The sequence below is a fragment of the Natrix helvetica genome (assembly GCF_964273705.1).
Source record: "Natrix helvetica genome assembly, chromosome: Z".
NCBI classification, from domain to species: domain Eukaryota; kingdom Metazoa; phylum Chordata; class Lepidosauria; order Squamata; family Natricidae; genus Natrix; species Natrix helvetica.
Window position 1 is genome coordinate 38,882,188 of NC_138554.1, and position 5,505 is coordinate 38,887,692.

Consider the following 5,505-nt stretch of genomic DNA (forward strand, 5'->3'; position numbering starts at 1 on the left):
ATCATAAAATGGGGAAAACCTCACTTAACAACTGTCTTTCTTAGCAGCAAAAGTGTTGGGCTCAGTTGTGGTCGGAAGTCAAGGTCTACCTGTGTAGAAGGCAATAAAACAGGAGAGGAAAAGTCTCCATAGAGGTGAGAATAGTCAGACTTATTTGAGGAAATAGGTGATATAGTCTAAAACAAGAAAATCCCTACAGCTGTCTGAAAGGGAAGGTGGTTTCCCATCATTTGGCAATATTCAGGTAATACTTCCGTAGATTCTGACATTTTATGTGGGAACAGGACTTACATTGCTTTATTGTTGCCAGAAATAGAATAGTGTTTTTTTCCTTTCAAGTCTTTGGTCTTGGAGTACATATATATATATAACATTTGATTGCTGCCATTTCACACTTTATCACCAGGGGGCGCACCTCACCAGCTATATAGTATTAATAAAAAAAAAATCCTTTAGCAAGATGGATTTCTAGAATCTTACAGGTGGGGAATTGTTTTTACTTTTCTTCCTTCCTTTTTCCCTTCCTACCATAAAAGGAACTTTTTACTAAGTTTCCAATGATTGTTAATCTTTTCTCTTCTCTTTAATTTAGGGGGATTTGTTTATTTTTTCCCCTCTCTGTTCTTCTTTTGATTACAATTGTAAAGAATATTTCACACTAATACTACTAATAATAAATGAGTTGCCACATTTATAAAAAGCACATCACCAGTGCAAGAAGTGCCTGATTGGCAGCAGATACTTTAGCTGCTGAGAATCCATGGAAAGGGGGGGGGGGAGGGAGGGAGAAAGGATTAAAAAAATATATTGTGGTCTCTCATAAACCGACAGATTTATTATGACAAAAGCCTTGATGGCAAATTGCAATAAATCTGTTGTTGTTGTTGTTGTTGTTGTTGTTGTTGTTGTTGTTGTTGTTTTACATAGCCCAAATCTCTGTGTTATTTTGCCGAAACAGACTTGCCTTGCAACCCCTCTGGAATTTGTCATATTAAACACACACACACACACACACAGAGAGAGAGAGAGAGAGAGAGAGAACAAATGAGAAAATTTCAGGCTGACAGCTGTGGATGAGAAGCTACCAAGGTGTGAATAGAAGAACATCTCAGTATTTTATACTATCAAATTCAGAGAGATTTAGCTCCATCCAGGTAATAATCTCTTCTTCAAGAGATTATTTTTCAGTTTGGAGATTCCCCAGATATTGTAATTCCATTAAATTTGAGAGAGAACCAAATGAGGAGTTTTAAATACTCATATTTACATACCTTGGTACGCTCCTCTTCTCCACCCCAAAATGTCCCACCAAATAGGACATCGACAAAACATCCTGAAGAGCAAAACACTTTATAAAGGCATAAACGCGGATTGATTAGGGCAAATTTCCTTAAATGCTTAGAGTGGGGTGCAGTCATCTGCTGTATGCTGAAAAACAACAAGAGCAACAAAAAATGGGAAAGGGCAGAGCAAGAGCGGAATGCCAAAAAGGAAGGCCTGAAACAATTCAGTCAGAGTTTAAAATTATTGTTCCTATGAAGAGACATTTCTTACACGTATTTAGGCCTAAATTAAATTGCTTCAGACTGCGATTTTGGCATGTCATTGTCGCTGAATCCAAGTATTTATATATATTTTCCCTTTACATCCTTTTTTTTAAAAAAAAAACCACACTTATTATTAGTCTGGTTACACACCCTAGCTCAGTGATGGCTAACCTTCTTTGGCTTAGGTGCCAAAAGCGTGCACGCATGTGCGATAGTGCACTCATAATTCAATCCCCGCTGCACGCCCCCTGCACATGCACACATGATCCCCCCTGCTCCACCACCACCCCGTGCATGTGTGCATGATCCTCCCCCTGCGCCCCTGAAGCCTGGGGAGGGTGAAAACAGCCTTCCCCGCCCCCCTGGATGTCCTCCGGAAGTCGGAAATGGCCGGTTTCTGAACTTCCGGTAACCCCATTTTTTGCCCTCTCCAGGCTTCAGAGGCTTTCCTGAAGCCTGGGGAAGGTGGAAAGCGGCCTCCCCCGGGCCTTTGAAGGCCGAAAACCAGCTGGCTGGTGTGCGCATGCGTGCTGCAGCTGATGTAGGGCAACGGCTTGCATGACCTCAGCGATGCCACCTGTGTCATGCATGCCATAGGTTCGCCATCATGGCCCTACCTATCTGTGTTTCTGAGACTAGAGTTTCTCTGCCTCTCCCTCCCTCCTTCCTCTCTCTCTACACAAGATGACATGACTGCATAATCAAAACTCTGCCTTTGTTTTTATCCATGCAGGTGCCCTCTTGACCTTTCTGACTCCCCCATGGATGCACTTGTTTCTTCAAGCTAGCTTCATGCCTGTCAGTTAAATGTATAATTTATCTCTCTCTTGCCTCTCCTTGTTTTTTTTTCACACACGGGCACTTCTTGACCTTTTTACCTAATCCAGGGCACTTAGCTGATGCCTCTGATGTTATGATTCAGTTTAATTGAAGTGATGCCCCTCAATGTACCAGCTCTCATCATTTACAGTCAGCACAGCATCTTGCTTGCTGGCTAAAGATGGTGAGACTTAACACTTAGCTTAACACAGTTGAAGGGCATAAAATTGGGGGAAGTTCTTGTCATGGACATTATTTTAGTTTGGGAGAGGCAAAATTACACCCCCAATCTACCAGTGATTTATGAGGGGCATTTAGAACCCACATTTCTCTTCCTTTATCTAGCTCAGGGGTGTCCAAACTTGGGAACTTTAAGACTTGTGGACTTCAACTCCCAGAATTCCCCAGCCAGCATGGCTGGCTGGGGAATTCTGGGAGTTGAAGTCCACAAGTCTTAAAGTTCCCAAGTTTGGACACCCCTGAGCTAGCTCAACCAATTTTCATGAGAATGGAAGAGACATGCAGTGCAAACAAGTGTAGGGGTTGAACTTGGCCTGGAGACAAGACAATCGAGACTCACATCCTCCCTTGACTCGCCAGATGGCTTTACAGGTGGGATAATTCTAAGTACATACAGTATATAAAAGTCACTTTAGGGCAAACATTTTTTTCCCCCAGGGGAATGCTACAGAGACGTCTCCTGTGGTCTGTGAAAAAATCCCTCCCCTTTGCTTCACTTCCTATGATTTTGTGTGGCTTTTGGCTGAAATTATTTTTGTTTTTTTGCGTTGGATCCCAAGCCCTTTCATTCTAACAAATGGCTAAATAGGACAACAGATATGCAAATTCTGGAAGCAGAGTATTTTCCCTTGAATTAGTAGTAATGGAATAGAAGCGTTAAATAACATTAAATGCAAGAAAGAGTTAAATGAATTTAGACGCATTTTCAGACCTCTTTTGGGTGGCATATGAATAAAGGAGTCCCAGACTGGGTGGAGTTTAAATTGAATTTAAATTGAATGGAAATTAAATTAATTCAGTACAGATAGTATGATCGGTTTCATTCATGTACCAACTTTTCCATTCTGACACAGTCAAAATCATTTAACATTAGACGTTCTGGAGGCATTTCTGCCTAAAAGGTATTGTAAAAGAAGCAATTTCTCCCTGCACAGCCTTCCTGGGATTCCACATCGGTTATTTTACACTGATTCAGACAAACAGGGTTACCCTTTTTGGAAATCATTTGCCCCTTTGGGGAGGGATAAAAACTGACTTTGTTCGACATCATCAGAGTCTGCCATGCAACTCCCATCATGAGGAAAGTCTTTCTGTGAGATGACCTTGGCTGCAGCTACTGCCTGATTCAGCAAGGCTCAGAAGTCTTTCTTTGGGAGTGATCCTTATGTCCTCTCACCATTGGAATCCTCATCCTTTATGAGGTTTATATGTGCTTAGCCCTTAGCAGGTGGCAGCTCCTAATTGACCTTGGCTCATCCCAGGAAAGCTATGCAGGTTGAGCCTGATTCGTGGTTGGATGAAATATCATGAGGGATGGCCAAGACTGGGAAGGCTAGACTAGGAAGCCCAAAATAATCCCAGTTGGAAGCAATAGAGGAACCACTTCTACATGAGGTCAGAGATGATTCTACACAGTCACTAGGAACTGAGACACCATCCGAAGGAATCTTCGCACTTTCCTAATTTAACGTGAACACCCAAACCAACCCATTATCACCTCTGAAAAGTTCAAAGGCTGAAATTGTGAGGAATCTCCCAAAGGAAGAAACTTCACACCCAGGAAAAGAGTTCACACAGTCATTCCCAAATCCAACTTTTGTCAGCTCAGCATCTTCAGAACACCCATGAAAATAACGACAGGAATCTCATCTCACCCATCTCAAGGGCAGCTCTCGGAGGAGACTGGCTTATTCCCCAGCTGTGGAAACCTGCATACACTGTTAGGAAGATGGAAAAGGAAAAGTGAGGAAAATAAGACATCAGAAAGGAAAAAAGAAATCTGCAACAGTTAGGCTGATGCTGTTGCAAAAGGGAAACGTTTGACCGTAGCTTCATCCATAGCTAGTGATCACCATGAGGCATGGCGCTACCTGTTTCATCTACATTGAGCATATTTAGAGGGAGGAATCAGATTCTGTTATTCTGTGCTGTGATTCTTCGTGACAGTCTAAACAAGTCCTTGCATTTTACTTGGCAAGATTTCAGAAGAGGCGTGCCATTGCCTCACTCCTGAGACTGAAAGAATGCAACTGGCCCAAGGTCACCAAGCTGACTTTATACTTAAGGTGTGTGTGGGGAGGCTAAAACTCATGGTCTCTTGGTCTCTAGCCTGATGCCTTAATCACTACACCAAACTGGTTTTTGGTGTGCTATAGGGTAGTAATAAAAAGTGAATATATATATATATATATATATATATATATATATATATATATATATATATATATATATATATATATATATATATATATATATATATATATATATATATATATATATATATATATATATATATATATATATATATATATATATATATATATATATATATATATATATATATATATATATATATATATATATATATATATATATATATATATATATATATATATATATATATATATATATATATATATATATATATATATATATATATATATATATATATATATATATAGTATATTTTAGAACCAGAAGTGTCCATGGAAGAGGTGTCAAAAAAGTCAAGAAGGTGGCTTTAGTAACATGATTGCAGTTGCAATCTTCACTCTTGGTTTCCAACACCATTGGACAATATAGCCAACAGTAAGAGATGCAAGGAGATATAGCTTAGCAGTAAATAGAGATACATATCCACTTCTGTAACATTGCCAAGTAAAATACCAGAACTCAGATTTGACTCAGGACAGCATTCCCCAACCTTTCCGGCTTTGCAGACCGGGGGCGTAGGAGAGAGGATGGTTCTGTATGAGTGACAGGCAAGTGCAACTCAGCTCCGTTTGCACAAGCAGCGGACATGTGTGCCCATCACTTGCACGAATGGAGCTTTCATGCGTGTGCGCACATGCCACTTCCACAGCTCGGCTCTGAATGGACCACAGCCCAAGGATTAGGG